The following is a 19,273-nucleotide window of genomic DNA, read 5'->3' as shown; positions in this document are numbered from 1 at the left end:
TGTTACAATATAATTTGACACATAATCGACGAAAAAAAGCGCCGGAGCGGCCACCTAATGGGCTGGACAAGGTCAAGCTGGTGGCTCGGTTTCTGCGGCCTGATCGACGCCCCCCCAGGTCCAACCAAACGAACCCAAGAATCATCGTTCCAAGGCCATCCAGCCGAAGCAAACCTGCCTCACCAGGCTGCCAACAAAAGCCTGGCCGGGTTAAGCCTTTGGACAGTGCACAGCTTGTCCTTTCCGGAAGACCCTCTCCTGGATTTCAAAAACAGGAGAACCGTAAGAACAGGTTGTACCAGAAGAGAAAAATAGTAAGATTTTGCTGCCGTTCGACCCTTCCGCTCCCAATCGATTCTTTCGTAGACCCACGGCATCTTCTGTCCTCCCTGCTATTCCACTCTTAGATCTGTGTCTTTCTAAGCTAGAGTAATGGTGAATGCTCGTTTGATTGGGATCAGGTAATCCCTTTTCATGTAAATCGAGTCTTGTTTCTTTTTTGCGAAGATCTTTCGGGGGTTTTAGGCCAAGCTCACTAGGGGTTGGAATTACTGGTCGGAAAATGTTCGAACTGTTTATTTAGGGGAGTTGACATGTGTTGTTCTTGCTATTCTTTCCTGACAATTCTGATTCCCGTTTATGTTGGTTGTTTTAATTTATTTCTCGCAAATGATATTAATCCGCAGTCTTACTATCTCTAGAGTTTAAGTGTCGGTATTTTCACTATCTTCTCTAATTCTAACAGATGCCTGCTGTGTCTTGTCATCGATTTATTGTACTTCTGGAGTTTCTTGAGCTTTTGGTTGGACTTCATCTCATAATATGAATTAGGTTTTCACTGCTGATGGCTTGACTCTCGTAGTTCGTATTGAGGCGTCGCAATGACAGTGTTGACACGCTACGTTTCTCGCTGTCTTTGTGGTTTTAGGATTATTTCATTTTTTGATGGCGAGATTTCGGATTGTCAAGGAACAGTCCTGTATAGCTGTAATTGCAGCATTAATTTTTGGCGTGGGATAAACTGCTCCAGTAGAGGGACTTGTGGTTCTTGTGCAAGAGAAGATAATGTCAGCTAAGCTAATATCTTGCCAATTTAGTATTAGTAATGATCATGAAAATCTGATAGCGAGCAGAAATCATTGAAATATACAAGAATCTTGAAGCATGAGATCAATATTGAAGATCCAACACCATTATGCATAGAGAATGTTTTTGGTTCTGTTCCATAGTGTCAAGCTCCTTGAATTTCCTAAGCTATTTTTTATTTTTTATTCTTTTTTAGCTGCTTTGACAATGAATATGTAGAAACCCAAGGTCACTGAGTGTAGAATAGGCTTTACCCAAAAGTCTGAGAAAAAAAATATAGGCCCATCATCATTTACCAAATGCTTCCCTCACACATAAGTCTAAATCTTCATTCCTCAACTAAAAATGGAAGAGAAAGAGTAGGTAGGGGAGAAAGAAAATGAGAAGCAAAAGGGAAGAGTAGACGGAACAAAAGACTAAAAAGATGTTGATAAGGACTAAAAACAGGAAGAAGAAGGAAAAGAAAAAGGAAATGGAAAAAAGGAAATGAAAGAAGGAAACAATAAAATATAAACGTGAAGTGGAAATGAGAGGACATACAAACTGGAGTTTTAAATGAGCATAAAAAGGAGATATATAAAGGAAATGAAGACATATGTGGTAACTTTGCAGAGCAAAGTGGTGCCAATCAAATTTTAGGCCAGATGTGCACCTATTTTTCATGTCTGAAATTTTCTTGCAATTTGGGTAGGAAAAATGAAGGCTTGCTTGACTTGATATAGCACGTATTTTCTTTCTGATGTTTCTCACATGTTCCTGTAATGCTTGCTATTTGGGATGGTATTTATGTATGGAATGCTAATATAGTGGCTTATAGCTGTTAAGCTTAACCATTGGTGGTGTCATCTTTAGACCATATGCTATGTGAACAGATATCCAAAGAACCCGACCCTTTCAAAGATCTGACACTTGACTAATAACCTTTCTCTAGAATGGTCTAGGATAAAATACTCACATGTGACTTTGATATTATTGAGTCTCATATAACTGACGTGGGACCAATTGGGGATAGTGTGCATGTGTAGAATGTCCAAGGAATAAATACTTCAATTGTTGAATGGTTTTATGAAATATGGAAGAAGAAAGAATTTTTTTTGTCTGTTATAATAAAAAAAGTTCAAATAGACCTTCCATAAAAGAATAGGAGCAATGATGTTCTATTTGTTATCAGGGCAGGCAGGAGAGTTTGTAGTTCACCTATAAGTGAAATTCAGTGAACAGTGCATTCAGATTATTTTTTTCCCAAAAAGAAAACATGTGACATAGGAGAAAACTAATGAAGAAAATCAAATGAAGAATTGGTATTGGATTACAGGAGGAAGAGAGAATAGAATAGACAAGTAACAAAAAAGAGGAGAAAGTGGCTTAGGAGGGACTGAACTTGAACAATCAGAAACCTCTCATTCTTTCAATAATTTCATGTGAAATACTTTTAGGAGGCCCTTCTATAATTTGCTATCACTTGTTTTGCATGTGAACAAGGACCCTTAGTAACTAACTAATCAATCTTCAAAAACTTTTCTAGAATGGAAATTCAAAATCTCACAATATTCTATATAGAGATATACCCTAAACAACCAACAATGAAATCCTAATAGCATCATGGCTTGCTCATGCCATTATATACATGAAGTAGGAGACTTTCACACAATTCTACTTGAAATAGAACCCTAAAACCCACTCTAAAAAAAATATCAATATAGAAGTTCTGAAAATATAAAATAGTGAAGTTATTTATCTGAAAATATAGAGTTATTTATCATTAGGTAAATTTACTATCTTCATCAACAACCCATTAACTGTGTTGTTGGTTGCAATTTTTTTTTTCCAAGATCTGAATTGAATAGGTTAAGAGCTGAAAACAATTCAGATATGGGAAGAAAAGTCTGAAAGATTGACTCTACAATCTTAAAGGGTTAATCTTCAACCTGACTAAAGGGGAGACTGAGGGTAAGATGGAGTGTTAAGATAGGAAGATAACAATATTTTAATGCATCAGAATGGTCTAGGAATTATAAAATAAACCCCCTTTTCAAACAAAATCATTAAACTCCTTTTTCATCTTTCTTTTAGTGCCCCTAACAGAGGCCAACCATTTGAGATAGATGACGAAGAGAGGGCAGCATGGGAAGCATGACTTTCTTGCAACCAATTAATGACTTTCTTGCAACCAAATCTCCTAGAATTCACCATGACTTAGTTAAATTTTATCTTGATTGCATTGATTCCTTCCAACCATTAACCAAGAAGGCATATATGGCATGAATACCTTAACCCATTTTAACTGCCACTTCTAAGCAAATTCACTAAAGATTAAGTTTATTGAACTCCAACCATCGACTACTAGAAACAGCACCATATCTTGTTATGATTAAGATAGCATTTTCATTGGGTTTGAGATTGTGTTATAAATTGTAAAGGAGGTTACATTGGATCAAGTAATGGACTGAATCATGAGGTGAGAGATTCTTTCTATTTTTTCCAAAAATTTCAAAGATATTAAATATGTGATCAAACCGAATGATAAGTCAAATTGTAAAGTCAAGTTATAGTTTCACCTAAGGTATACAATATCAGGCTGAACAATGCGGATTGGTTGGGGCCATACTAGACCAACCCTGAACCTAGATGGTTGGTGTTCTTGGTACAAGTTTGTTCCCAAATTGGTACAACTAGGTCTTTTACTAGACCAAACCGCCTGAAGCTGCTTAGTTTCGGGTGGTTCGACTTGAGAGGGGCCATATACCAATTTGGGGCTCAATTATTTAGGGAGAAAGGGCTTGACACCCTTTTTCCCTCCAAGTCAAGGTAAGAGAGGAGAAAGAGGGAGAGTGGAATGGTGAGTAGGAGGTCTGATCGAAGTATTTCCCTTTTCCTTTCTCATTTTTTTTTGGTTGCATCCCATAAATGAGTAGAAAGTAAAAAACATGGAAAATTATGCCAAAATTTTGTATTTTGGCATGATTTCATGATATGTCATAGATCCTAGTTAGAATCTACATAATGATATAGCTTTTTGATCTTATTTATTTTCAGCTAACAAAATATACTTTTGGATAAAAATTAATAAAAAAATAAAAATGTTAGATTCCAAAAACTAGAATCATGCCATTTAAGGAGGCAAATTGGTTAGGGGTTGTCTACCTCTTCGAGCCAACTAGGAGAGTCAGAGAGGTCGATCAAGCTAGGATAGGAAAATGGTGCTCTGGACATCCACTCAAACAAAGCAAACAAGAGAAAAGAAGAAGGTAGATCCATTGAAGAGAGAAGATGAGGAGCTAGTTGATAGTGACTAAGACTATCGAGTGATGTTGGGTCTGATGGTCATTGTGGGGATTGTAGATAAGAAGGGGGTGGTACATAGTTCCCTTTGCTTACTCCATTCGTTGATGAGTCCAATTTTGAGTATGCGGTGTAGAATAAGGACCACAGATATCAGGCTAGGGAGGATAATATAGCATATAGAAGGAGGGGACCTAGAGGTGGTGGATGCGGTGCCAATATGGTTGATGAGGTGGTGCGTCGAGTAGGAATCCTGGACTGTTGGGATCCTTCTGGTGCTCAGATTCATCCCATACCAGGTTATGACTAATGGATACATGCGGTCTAAATCTAAATATTCAAGTGGGTATCATACTTCCAGTCTCAGTCAAACGATGTATTAGACACTGATGAATCCTTTTTGGATTTTCATTACTATACCTGATAGAGTAATAGATTAGCATGGCTATTAAATATAGATAGGTTACCAAGATCTTGGATGGGCACAATACCAAGATTGGGGTCAAGTCCCATGGCCCGACCAGGAAGGTGACCTAGACCTAAATGAGGGACATCAATACTCGAGTTGGAATTGAATAGATGCATATATGTTGCATTTTCAATTTTTTAATATAAGTATTTTTTATGTTTGCAATGTTACACTTAGTTTATTTAACATGTATTATATAGTGACACCATTCTTTAGACATGCAACTTAAGAAATTAAAGTATATTATGTTAAATATCAGAGATGAACTGTAAAGATTTTATTTTCCAGTCAAAACTAAATAAAGGAAACTTAAAACTTGGAAAACTAAAAAGTAGAAAAATATTTTTTTTGGTGTATCGATATAGTTCAGTATGGTATGGCACCAGTATTGTACCATACTGTACTGGTCTACTACTAGTATACAGTTGAATACCAAGTGGGGACCTTGGTTTCACCATTATAAGCAGTTATCCACTGAAAGAAACATCATTTTCTAGTTATCCAAGACATTTATATATCAATTTATTTATACTTTTTAGGTAGGATATGTGGGAAGGAAGAAAGAAATCAGATTTCAAATGGTTGCAAATATGTGGCCTTTTGCCTTTGGTTTTAACTCCATGAATAACAAAATTTCTCTCTTTACTTTTTAAAAGACAAAAATCCCAATAAGTTAAATTTATGCTTTTTTTTTTTCGTTATTATTGCTGATGAGTAATTTTGGACTGTGAAACAACCAAGTATATTATGGAAATCAAACTTCCTCATTTTTTTTAATATGTAGATAATCTTCCAAGGGATTGTATGATCCATAATAGATGATCTGTAATATAGATCTAGCTCTAATGATTTTAATTGATGTCGATCCAAGGACAATATCTGAATCATTTGGGGCCATTTTGATCCAGATCACTGACTGTATTTTTCTCCAAGAACAATGAGACGGGGTACCACATTGCCAATAACTGTCTTTCATCATTTGTTTCTTAGGAGTGCTCCATCAAATAAGAAGAGTGGGAAGTGCCATGCCATCATTTTCACTTGGTGCATTGCTTTCTTTAGATATGCCATCTTCTTCCTCATTTGACTTGTCATCACATTTTGCATCATGCTCTGTGCCTTTCCCTAAAATAACAGTCTCATGATGGATGGGTCAAGCATTGCTGTCCACATTGCATATTCTAAACTTGTCTATTGAAAATTAGATGGCTGCCATATTGCTCTAACTAGTGTTGTGGAAACCTCTAGAGTAGATTGGCACATACTAAATTGAAGGAAAAACCGACTTTTTTCTTGTAGGATCTTCCAGATCTAATGAGATCTGAGGCGGAATATTTCAAAAAATTATCCTACGATATTTCAGATCTAAGATCTATTAGATCTAATTCCTATTATCTGATATTAAATCTAAAATTAATCTAAAATCATGAGGAATAGAGAAATACCTCTAGGATAACTAGATTATCCTGTAGATGATCGCAGCAATGTCTAAGGTTCTAAAATAGCTACGCAGTCGCCTGGCCTCTATCGGTATCCACTCGAGCAGGATCTGGATCGTCTTCTCCTCGCGAATTTTTGCTCCAAAAATCAGATCTGGAAGATCTTCAAAAGATCTTCTGAAGCTGGAGCAGCAGCTTCTCGACAAATCTCTGCAGCCTTCTAATCAAAGAGCCACCACGCCTTGGACAAGCACCAGATGGACGCCCAACCTCTTGGACGTGAAGAGGGGAGGGAAAGGAGCAGAGGGGGCGTGGAGAAGTGGAGAGGATTCAGGCTTTTGTTGGTTATTGCGCAGAGTCTCTAAACCTTAGGCGCAGACAGGGTTTAAATAGACTCTGCTACGCCATGCAGTGCCACATCATTCGATCAATCAAAAAATTTCAATTAATTCTGAAAAAAATTCTGATTGGAGTGATGTCATCTGATCATATCAGATAAGAATCCCCACAATCTCTCCTACTGTTGGCGCCAACACTGGATAAGCACAGTGAGATTGGCGTCCCATAGTCCAAGTTGATCAAGGGATCAGAGTCCTCATCTCATGGGACTCTATCCTTATCCACTTGGGGCGCATGCCCAATCTGAATATGGCGCCCACTTTGAGGCCCAATTTAGCAGGTGGACACTCCACAAAAAATCTCCAATGACCTCTTGCCAAGTGGCCTTCAGTCCAAGGTCCATGGGTCAACGTTTGACCAATGTCCTAAAACGGAAATGGCAGGTGACAGGAATTAGCAGGTGTTGTCTTAAATTCATCTCATAAATTAAGATAAGTCCTTTCTGAGCTGGATTGGCTCTAGTCAGACTGTGAGAAATCTTCTCAAGGTTCTCTGGGTGAGTCAAATCACATTTGGCTCAGTCGAGATAGAAAAGATTACACGAGGAGAAAGTTAGGCTCAATCGTGTGCTAGCACGATTTCCTTGAACCTAATTGGATCTAATCCAAATCAATCGAACTGGGCTAGCTCAATTGATGATATTCAGACCCTAACTCTTGTTTGTGTGACCTAGTTAGGTTCATTTCCGTATGGTAATGAGACATGTCGTGATCTCATCATCGACATCATCGAAACTTCTTTCGATGGAACAGAACTCTTCTGATTCAGACAATTAGAATGATCGATCATCAAGATCATTCTAATTGCTCCCAAAATCCATCAGTGATACCTAGCAGTATATGGTGGCAATCCATCAGAAATGAAGACGAATCTCTCGGTGCAGCTACCTGTGTGATTGAGTTCCTCTATCATGAGTCCCGACTGAATTAGGGTTAAGGTGAATTCGTCAAACCTAATATCAGTCATATGAATCAATCGATCGATCTAAGTTCAATGTGAAACTTTAATGAAAAACTCTTTTCCATTATTTCACTTTGCCATGGCCATGGGCTTAAGGACTCAATCTTTCGATCATCATAGGACTACTCCTCTTATTTACCGAGGTTGATAGATCCCATCTTGGTGCAATCTGGTTCCTACAATAAATATGCTACAGCCAACATACACCTCAGGGTTCCGAATGGCTAGGAGACCGAGTTATGGTGTAGTCAAACTATAACACACTCAAGATGAACTGTCGATGTACCTCAGGTCAAAGAACTAGACACACAGCTGCAGTATCGAGCTAGTCATCGACGAGAAGGTAGACTTCCTTATGACTGCTCGAGGTGGTCACGCTCAGTACTCTCGTTCTCAACGAATATCTGTACTCTCGCTCCGGTATCTTTACACCGTAGACTTAAGACACATCTACCCTAAGAAAGCGATCGTACACCAACCTTCCGGATCGATCACCATTCTCATGATGATCCTATGGTCAGGAGCTATTTATGAGTTAGTTATGTAAATTCATGCCTTAAATTTTCAACTCTTGAAAATATGAATTAATATTCCTACTAACTCAAAGGATGTGTACAGACATAATGTACATAATGTGATAGTAGAATAACTTTTTTATTCATTTATAGTCAAAATTATAAATTTGCCCTTATATTTGCACAGGAATGTGTCAGCCAATCTGGTATCTAGGGCACACATCTAACAAACTCCCACTTGACCTAATGTCAATTGGCTACATATCTAAGTCCCATCTTCTCAAGGTGGGCTTCGATCTTCTGTTGGCCTAATGGTTTTGTCAGTGAGTTTGCCATATTGTCTGTGGAGTCGACTCTCTTAACCTCGATATAACCTTTTTCGAGGTAATCACGGATCAGATGGAATCGTCGCTCGATATGTTTGGACTTCTGGTGAGACCTTGGCTCCTTAGCTAGGGTTATGGCGCCATTATTGTCGCAGTAAAGAGGGATGACATCCGATGACATCACTCCAAGCTCTGCGGCAAACTTCTTGTACTAGAATGCCTCCTTCGTATCTTCCGATGCAGCAATATACTCTGCTTCCATGGTGGAATCAGCAATCACCGTCTGCTTGGAACTCTTCCAGCTAACTGCACCACCATTGTAAATGAACAGACTCCCAGATGTTGATTTTCGATCATCTATATCAGACATAAAGTTTGAGTCTGTAAATCCCTGAACCCGGAGTTCTCCATTCTCAAAGACTAGAAACATATCCTTAGTTCTTCTCAAGAACTTAAGGATACATTTCACAGAAGTCCAGTGCTTTTCGTTTGGATTCGACTGATATCTGCTTGCGACACTCACAGCATGGGCTATATCAGGTCGTGTACATAGCATGGCATACATGAGGCTCCCTATTGCAGAAGCATAAGGGATCTTGCTCATGCGTTCAATCTCCTCAGGTGTGCTAGGGCACATCTTCTTGGAGAGATGAATGCCATGTTTAAAAGGTACTAAACTTCTTTTGGAGTTTTCCATGCTAAACTTTTTTAGCACCTCCTTTATGTACATCTTCTGTGAAAGTCCCAGCATCCTATTTGGTCTATCTCTATAGACCTTAATACCTAGTATGAAGGATGCCTCTCTTAGATCTTTCATAGAGAACTCCTTAGATAACCATATTTTGACTGAGGTCAACATGGAAATATCATTTCCAATCAGGAGGATGTCATCTACGTACAGTACGAGGAAGACAATTGCGCTCCCACTGACCTTCTTGAACACACATGGTTCCTCCTCGTTCTTGATGAAACCAAACATTTTGATCACATCATTGAAACGAGTATTCCAGCTCCGAGATGCTTGCTTAAGTCCATAAATGGACTTTTGCAGCTTGCAGATTTTGTGATCGTCATCACTGGATGTGAAACCAAGCGGCTGTTCCATATAGATATCTTCCTCAAAATATCCATTTAAGAATGCCGTTTTCACATCCATCTGCCATATTTCATAATCAAAATAGGCTGCAACAGCAAGCAATGTGCGGATGGTTTTTAGCATGACTACGGGCGAAAAGGTATCTTGATAGTTAATGCCTTCGCGCTGACTATAACCTTTCGCTACGAGCCTAGCCTTGAATGTCTCCACATTCCCATCTGCACCTATCTTTCTCTTGAAGATCCATTTACACCTAATAGGTACAATACCTTCAGGTGGATCTACCAAGGTCCAGACTTGGTTTGAGTGCGTCGAGTCAATTTCTGATCTCATTGCCTCTAACCATTTCTCGGAATCGATATCTGATATCGCCTCGTCATAGGTCTTGGGGTCATCACCATGAGCCCCATTTCCCGTGAGGAACATTTCCTCTACTTCCTCTTGTATAGTACCTAAGTACCTTTCAGGAGGACAGAAAATCCTAGTCGATCTACGAGGTGGAAGAGGTTGTGTTAGGATTGATTCTTATTGATTGGGTTCCTCAGGTTCTTTAGCTCGTTGCTCTTGGGAGATATTCTCCTTGAGCTTAATTATTCTTCCGATGCCACCATCTTGAATAAACTATTTTTCAAAAAAAATAGCATGTCGATTCACAATCACATTGTGGTCTTCCGGAATATAGAAATAGTATCCTAATGACTCTTTAGGATATCCTATGAACCGAGCTCTAAAAGACCTGAACTCTAATTTGTCCGCCTGCTGTCTCTTGACATGAGCCGGACAATCCCAAATTCTGAGATGACTCAGACTTGGCTTCTTACCATGCCATATCTCATACGGTGTGGTAGGAACGGTTTTAGAAGGAACCCAATTCAATACATAAATTGCTGTCACAAGACAATGTCCCCAAAAAAACTCAGGGAGGTCCGTGAAGCTCATCATGGAACGGACCATATCTAATAGGGTCCGGTTCCTCCGTTCTGAAACCCCGTTGAGTTGTGGCGTTCCAGGTGGAGTCCATTGAGAGACTATGCCATTGTCCTTAAGATAGTCTAGGAACTCCCGACTAAGGTATTCACCTCTTCGATCTGATCGAAGAATCTTAATGGGTTTTTCTGTTTGTTTTTCTACTTCACGTCGGAATTCTTTGAACTTTTCAAAGGCTTCAGACTTGTGTTTCATTAGAAACACATATCCATACTTAGACATATCATCGATGAAGGTAATGAAGTAGACATAGTTGTCTCTAGCCGGCATATTAAATGGGCCGCACACATCTGTATGTACTAGGGCAAGTAGGTCTGGGGCCCTTTCCCTATGTCCTGTAAAAGGGAGCTTGGTCATTTTGCCTTGAAGGCATGATTCACAAACTGGATATGACTCGGAAGTCAACGGACTCAATAGTCCGGATTTCTCCAATTTGTTAACTCTGTCTTTCGCTATATGACCTAGCCTTAGGTGCCACAGATACCTATCATTTAGACTATCTCTAGGCCTTTTAATTCCTATGGCATTCACATTTTGCTCGATATGAAATACAGATACATCAATATGTAGCTGATAGAGACCATTAATAAGAAAATCATTTGCAACTTTATTATTTTCATAAAATATGTTACAATGGTTCTTATGAAAGCTAATCACATAGCCTTCTTGTGCTAAACATGAAACAGAAATCAAATTTCTGCTTGCTGTAGGCACATAATAACAATCTCTAAGAACTAAATTTAATTCTAACAGTAATCGCAGAGGGTAGGTTCCACGGTCACAGCAGCAACTCTTGCTCCGTTCCCGACGCGTAGGATCATATCCCCATCCCTCAGCCTCCTGCTCTCCTCAAGACCCTGCATAGAAGTGCACAAATGAGTACTAGAACCAGAGTCAAGTACCCAACTGGATGCAGAGGAAACTGTAAGATTAGATTCTATAACGAGCATTCCTCCAGAAGGACCATCCTTCTTGTTCTTCAGGGTGGCCAGGTACTGAGGACAGTTCCACTTCCAATGGCCGTCTGAATTGCAGTGGAAATATTTTTTCTTTTCAGCAACCTTCTTCTTCGGGTTCCGTCTTCTTTTTCTTCCCATCCACCTTCTGCTTCTTCGCAGATTTCTTCTTCTTTCCAAAAGACTTTCTCTTGGAAGAAGTCCGCTCCACAGTAAGGGCTGAGCCTTTTGAACCCTTCAAAGAAAGCTCAGTCGTAACCAACATGTTCATTAACTCAACCAAGATACACTGCATCTTATGCATATGAAAATTCATGATGAACTGACCATATGCATCAGACAAGGACTGAAGGATCACATCAATCTGAAAATCTCTGTCTAAGATGACACCGAGCTTCTCAAGCTCCTCAAGGTCCTTGATCATTGTCAAACAATGATCTTGGACTGACTGCCCATCACGCATTTTAGCCTTAAAAAGTCTTTGGCAGGCTTGATACTTGGCTGCACGACTTTGTTCATCAAACAACTCTTGTAGGTGAGCCAACATTTAGCAGGTAGTCATAATGTTCTCATGCTGGCGCTGCAAGTCATCAGACATGGCACCCAACATGTAGTACCTAGCTTTGTTATCGTCATCCGTCCACTTTTTCAGAGACGTTCTCTGTTCAGTAGTCGGACGTGCTGGTATGGCAGGTAGGTCCTGGTCCAAGACATGAGTCAGTTTCTCGAAATCCAGAACAATTTTGTAGTTCCTCAACCAGTCTTTGAAATTAGGTCCAGTCAATCTGTGGGTGTCTAGTATTTTGGTCAGGGGGTTGGACGCAGACATATTTTCTGTAGAGAGTCAAAAGTTTCTAGTTAGATAGGGGTTTCATTTTTAAACAAATTAGGCTCCCACTATTTTCTCAGATCCCTACACTCCTTAGGTAGAGATGTGAAAATTTCCGTGATTAGTGATTTCTAGTGGGTGGTGTGATCTCACCGACTGGCTCACCACCTCACCTAACAGTTATTGGTGATGGGTCAACCGATGAGTGGACAACTCTTGTCCAATGATTCTCTAATCATGGTGCACCCAAAACTTGGTCTCTAATTCATGAAGCTCACCGTGCTCGGAATATTGCTCCAATCCTTAGTTAAGTCAGACCCACCATTTGCACGAATTAGATTCCTGATTGGATCCCTCACCGTATCTAGAATATTGAGCACAACCCATCCTCTAATCCGTAGCATCCAATGCCTAATGGACATGGTTGCGTCTTTCCGGTGCAACTGAGCCACTGTAACCAGCCGAGAACAATCAATCCCGAGAAGGGCCCGCACATCCACAATGGTGGAGGATCTTAGACTTAATATTTTCTTAGGGAGATTTGATTTAGGTCTCATTAAACTTGACTTGACATAGTCATAATAATTATGACTAACCTAGTGGCATGGGTTAGCCCGAATTGTTAGTCATCTCAAATCAGAACTGGGCGACACATATGGTCAGGTAAGTGAGACCGGTGGAAGGGATATGCCATTAACTTGACAAGAACGCATTCGAGTCGAGTAGCTCCCAATTAAAAACCAGTCGGTCGTATCTGTCCAACTTATCTTAGACACCAATTTGTCGAACTAGAACCAATTGGATTAACCTTCAATCCAGGCTCTAACCACTGAGCCAAATTAGGTCTTAACTTGATCGAGTCACATATGAATGTGATTCAACCTTGACCTAGACTTAATCCTATTAGGCTGGTCAATTATTAGCTTTCATGATCCCACCTAACCAACTTTTGATTCGGTTTGATCAACTGCTAGACCTAATTGAGTTACTCAAGCCTGAACCTAATTTTATGAAAATGGCTTAGATCTGAAATTCTCAATTTTAAACCTAATTTGATTTCATAGGCTTAATTCATTAATTAAGTTTTGGGTTCATAAACAAAACATGTAAAATAAATCCTAGGATTTCAGGATCTAGGGTTTTGCAGAAAAGTAAATTTTGATTTCTGATTAAGGATGAACACGCAGCACCCCTACACGCCATAAGAACACCCCATTGAATGGGAGGAGAGGGTCTTAAACCCTACTTTGTTCTTATGACCGGACGGCCATGAGGAACACCTTAATCAAAAATATTAATTTAACTACAAAATTAGTTGGATCTAAGTTACATATCACATATATAATTTCAGATCTAACTTATACATGCTTTGCATACATCTTATGTATTAAAATCTGATCTAATTAGCATGCTTTCAGATCTGATACATCACATATAACATCTGAAAAATATGATTTAAATTGAACTATTCAATATAAAATCTATTCTAGACAGTTACTAGAACAATTCTATAACTAGTCTAGGCATGCAATAGATCAATCTTATGAATTAATTAAATTTTATTTTCTGTTTTCTGATCTGAATATAACATTTATAACATCATAAAAATAGAGAATAAATTAGATCTAATTTACATTTTAATCACATTAAAATATAAAACTATAAGACTATTCATAGATTAAATTATTCCTAGTCTAGTCATGCATCTCATACATGTTAGATCTACTTAGATTTAATTTTAAATTTTTTTGATTTCAGATCCTATCACATCTGATGTGACATCTAAAATCCATCAATATCAGATAAATAAAAATAAAAATCAGATCTAAATTAGATCTGAAATAGAGCCATCAACCTGGCTCTGATACCAGTTGAAGGAAAAATCGGCTTTTTTCTTGTAGGATCTTCCAGATCTAATGAGATCTGGGGCGGAATATTTCAAAAAATTATCCTATGATATTTCAGATCTAAGATCTATTAGATCTAATTCCTATTATCTGATATTAAATCTAAAATTAAATTTAAAATTATGAGAAATAGAGAAATACCTCTAGGGTAACTAGATTACTCTGTAGATGATCGCAGCAATGCCCGAGGTTCTAAAATAGCCACGCATTTGCCTGGCCTCTACCAGTATCCACTCGAGAAGGATCTGGATCGTCTTCTCCTCACGAATCTTTGCTCAAAAAATCAGATCTGGATCTGATCTGGAAGATCTTTAAAAGATCTTCTGAAACTGGAGCAGCAGCTTCTCGACAAATCTCTGCAGTCTTCTAATCAAAGAGCCACCACACCTTGGACAAGCACCAGATAGACGCCCAACCTTTTGGACGTGAAGAGGGGAGGGAAAGGAGTAGAGGGGGCATGGAGAAGTGGAGAGGATTCAGGCTTTTGTTGGTTATTGCGCAGAGTTCTAAACCCTAGGTGCAGACAGGGTTTAAATAGACCCTGCTGCGCCATGCAGTGCCACATCATTCGATCAATCAGAAAATTTCAATTAATTCTGAAAAAAATTCTGATTGGTGGAGTGATGTCATCTGATCATATCAGATAAGAATCCTCACAATCTCTCCTACTGTTGGTGCCAACACTAGATAAGCACAGTGAGATTGGCGCCCCACAGTCCAAGTTAATCAAGGGATCAGAGTCCTCATCTTATGGGACTCTATCCTTATCCACTTGGGGTACAAGCCCAATCTGAATATGGCGCCCACTTTGAGACCCAATTTAACAGGTGGACACTCCACAAAAAATCTTCAATGACCTCTTGCCAAGTGGCCTTCAGTCCAAGATCCATGGGTCAACGTTTGACCAATATCCTAAAACGGAAATGGCAGGTGATAGGAATTAGAAGGTGTTGTCTTAAATTCATCTCATGAATTAAGACAAGTCCTTTTTGAGCTGGACTGGCTCTAGTCAGACTGTGAGAAATCTTTTCAAGGTTCTCTGGATGAGTCAAATCACATTTGGCTCAGTCGAGATAGAAAAGATTACACGAGGAGAAGGTTAGGCTCAATTGTGTGCTAGCACGATTTTCTTGTACCTAATTGGATTTAATCCAAATCAATCGAACTGTGCTAGCTCAATTGATGACATCCAAACCCTAACTCTTATTTGTGTGATCCAGTTAGGTTCATTTCCGTATGGTAATGAGGGATGTCGTGATCTCATCATCGACATCATCGAAACTCTTTTCGATGGATCAGAACTCTTCTGATTCAGATAATTAGAATGATCGATCATCAAGATCATTCTAATTGCTCCCAAAATCCACCAGTGACACCTAGCAGTATATGGTGGCAACCCATCAGAAATGAAAACAAATCTCTCGGTGCAGCTACCTGTGTGATTGAGTCTTCTATCATGAGTTCCGACTGAATTAGGGTTAAGGTGAACTCGTCAAACCCAATATCAGTTATATGAATCAATCGATCGATCCAAGTCCGATGTGAAACCTTAATGAAAAACTCTTTTCCATTATTTCACTCTGCCATGGCCATGGACTTAAGGACTCAATCTTTCGATCATCATAGGACTATTCTTATCTACCAAGGTTGATAGATCCCATCTTGGTGCAATCTGGTTCCTACAATGAATATGCTACAGCCAACATACACCTCAGGGTTTCGAATGGCTAGGAGACCGATTTATGGTGTAGTCAAACTATAACACACTCAAGGTGAACTGTCGATGTACCTCAGGTCAAAGAACTAGACATACAGCTGCAGTATCGAGCTAGTCATCGACGAGAAGGTAGACTTCCTTATGACTGCTCGAGGTGGTCACGCTCAGTACTCTCGTTCTCAACAAATACCTGTACTCTCGTTCCGGTGTTTCTACACCGTAGACTCAAGACATATCTATCCTAAGAAAGCGATCGTACACCAACCTTCCGGATCGATCACCATCCTCATGATGATCCTATGGTCAGGAGCTATTTATGAGTTAGTTATGTAAATTTATGCCTTAAATTTTCAACTCTTGAAAATATGAATTAACATTTCTACTAACTCAAAGGATGTATCACAGACATAATGTACACAATGTGATAGTAGAATAACCCTTTTATTCATTTATAGTGAAAATTACAAATTTGCCCTTACATTTGTACAGGAATGTGTCAGCCAATCTGATATCTAGGGCACACATCTAACATAAATATCCTTTTCAGCTTCTCTTTTGTGAGGTTACTTCTTTCATTTCTTCAATTATGTAGTGCCTAAAACTAACCACATTGTAATATATCATTGTTCTAAGTCTTGCTCGATATTTTTTATTCCACTTCTTCAGCTTTGTAAACCCAGCTGGATATATAATCCAAAGAACTATGTAAACTTATTTCAAGGTTGTCACAAATGGCCACCTGGGCACAAAGGCAGCCACACTAGCTAGGTGCTTGATGCTTTCTAGCTTCCAGGTTTTATGGTGGAGTGGTTGCTCAAACACCTAGTTTGGCTGCCTAATGCTGCCTTTTGTACTAGGAAGTGCCTATTTCTAAAATACTCTAAATTTCCAACCATTTCTTTGCATTTATTTTATCAAATGTATTTACTATTATTATCGTTAGGTGTGTTGAACATGGTTCACCGGAACCTGGCAGTTTCGGGCATGCCGAACCGTACTAATGGTTGGCTAGCACGGTTTCGATAGTGATAATGGGATATCGGGCGAGGAGGAGGAGGGAGAAGGAAAGGGAGGAAAGAGAGAGAGGGAGGGAAGAAGAGGGAGAGGGAGAGAGGGCATCTGGAGGCCGTCGGGATTGCTGCATGCAATGGAAATCAGAGGAGGGCGGAGGGAGCGAAGAAAAGGAAGAGCCTAGAGGCTGTTGGAGGGTTGGTGAGGCCATCCTGCTAGATCGGTGAAGGCCGAAGGAGGGGCTCCGCCCTCCTCCCGATCTAAACAAGAGTTTCAACCTTTGTTTCCTTATTTTTTCTATGATAAATCGCATGAAGTCGGTAATTGTGTTGTAGACTTCACCAGTTTTTCTTTGTTTTTTTTTTTTTGTATTTTCGATTGAAGTCGGTAACTGTGTTGCCGATTTCATTCGAAATTCCTCAAAATAGTTGCCGATTTCATCCAAAATTGCCATAAAAAAAGGGACGAAACAAGTCCCTGTTTTGATCCAATGCCTTTGGGCCTTCAGTGCCCTTGATGGGCCTTTGGTGGGCCTTTGGAGGCCCTCTCTTCCTCTCCCCTCTCCTTCCCTCCCCCTCTTTTTCTCTCTTTTGCTTTCTTTCTTTCTAGTTCCCCCCCACCTCCTCGTTGGCCTTCCACCAAGCAGGCGCCACTGTCGGAGGCTCTCTCTCCCTCTCCCTCTCCTTCCCTTCCCCCCTCCGCTCTCTCTTTTCCTCTCTTTCCTTCTTTCTCCACACTGCTATGTCGGTTCGAGCCTTGGTATAGTTTGGTTCGGGGGCGTACCGAATCATAGCACTGGCTGGCCGGCATAGTGTCCAGTTCCAATTTTGTGGACCTTGGTGTTGAATGAATCTTGGATTGCTTGTTTCTCTTAGTGTTTTATCATCTATTTGGCTATCTTTGTGGACATGCATTTCTTTATCTACATGACTATATTTTGTTCACTAGTACTCTATTTGGAGTTTGTGATGAATTCCCAAAGATACTGATTGATGCTAGATCATGTTATGTCGCCTGAAAGCTTTAGATACTTGAAATCATTTAATAAAAAGATTAAGTAAAACTTAAGCAGTTAAGCTGAAGTTTACATGATTGCATAGCTTGAATAGTTAATGACCTTACCATATATGAATATGATGTGTTTTCTATGTGTTTCCTACTAAGAATCATGTATATGTGAGAATTTGATAATAAAAGATTGTTATACTATTTTTATTAATCTTGAGGTGTTCTTAACCCTAGGTGCCTGCCTAGTCAGGTAGGCATTCTATGTAGTCATTCAAGGGGACCACTGCCTAGGGCCCACTTAGGCAGTTTTACATCCTTGACTTATTGAGATTTTACATTATCATCACCTTACAACCTTGACTTATTTAGGTTTTATATTATCATCCCCTTGATGAAGCCATTGAAATTTTGCAAACAAGCTTTTGTGGTTTGTCTGTTTGTCAGAATCTTCTTTGCAGGGGAGTTTTGATTGCAGGGTAGTTTTCATCTCATCCTCTACTACATTTGTACCGCTTTTCTGATTTGCTTGCTGAAACCAATTCCACCATATCTTTGCAGCTCTCTTTAATTCTACCTCAGCATGCTACACCTTTTCTTCTTTAGATAATTAACACCAGGCAAAAAAATTGTCCATATTCAAAAGCTAATCCTCTGGAATATCTTGAGTATATCTTGATCTTGTCATTCCATAGAATTCTGAATCCTTCAACTTTACACCTTTTTTTACACAAATTGTTTTCTGACAATGTTAGCTGTTAAAAATAAGGTATTCGGTGGCATGATTTCATGAAATTTTCATCCTATCTGTAAAATATTTAGAAATCTGTTAGTCGTCTAGCCAACCATAAGGTTAGATTTCTATTAGTGTGTAAATACCCTTTTTGTAACATGTAAAACTTGTTAGATGAATGTTTTTTAATCTATGTACTCATCTGGATAAAATCGGTTATCGTTTAGTTTCAATATTAAATTACTTTATAGCTAAATACATGATTAACTATGTATGATATTAATTCCTTATTAAAATGTCCTTTTTTTATAATAAAAGTGGAGATCCTGAATGTTTGGATACATTTTTATGCTAAGTGCAATGTCATTTTTTCTAGCTGACCCACGTCACTAGAGGATTCTGTTTGGCTTTGCCATTTGAGGAAAAATGAAGAAAGCTGGAAGGAGAAGTTGCTCAGCTGACAAATGGGCTAACAAAGCCTATATATTGCACAATTCAGGCCTCAACAAAGTTGGATTTTTGATGAAGTATTCTGTTGCTCAAACATCTCACCAAT

The 19,273-nt window shown here is 39.1% G+C and overlaps 1 protein-coding gene across 7 annotated transcripts in view; it reads left to right on the top strand.

The window, feature by feature from the left end:
* Nucleotides 1-204: 204 nt before the first annotated feature.
* Nucleotides 205-19,273, top strand: part of LOC105033365 (uncharacterized) — a 93,695-nt gene continuing 74,626 nt past the window's right edge. For 3 of the 7 annotated variants that reach the window (XM_073252969.1, XM_010908131.4, XM_010908132.4), the window contains exon 1: nucleotides 205-461. The gene's annotated coding sequence lies outside the window, so the exon portion shown is untranslated. The remainder of the gene's footprint in view (nucleotides 462-19,273) is intronic. The other 4 variants (XR_829976.4, XM_010908133.4, XM_073252972.1 and 1 more) reach the window with 2 other exon arrangements.

The sequence above is a fragment of the Elaeis guineensis genome, chromosome 1, assembly GCF_000442705.2.
Source record: "Elaeis guineensis isolate ETL-2024a chromosome 1, EG11, whole genome shotgun sequence".
Lineage (NCBI taxonomy): Eukaryota > Viridiplantae > Streptophyta > Magnoliopsida > Arecales > Arecaceae > Elaeis > Elaeis guineensis.
This window is presented reverse-complemented; position numbering and strand designations above follow the sequence as displayed.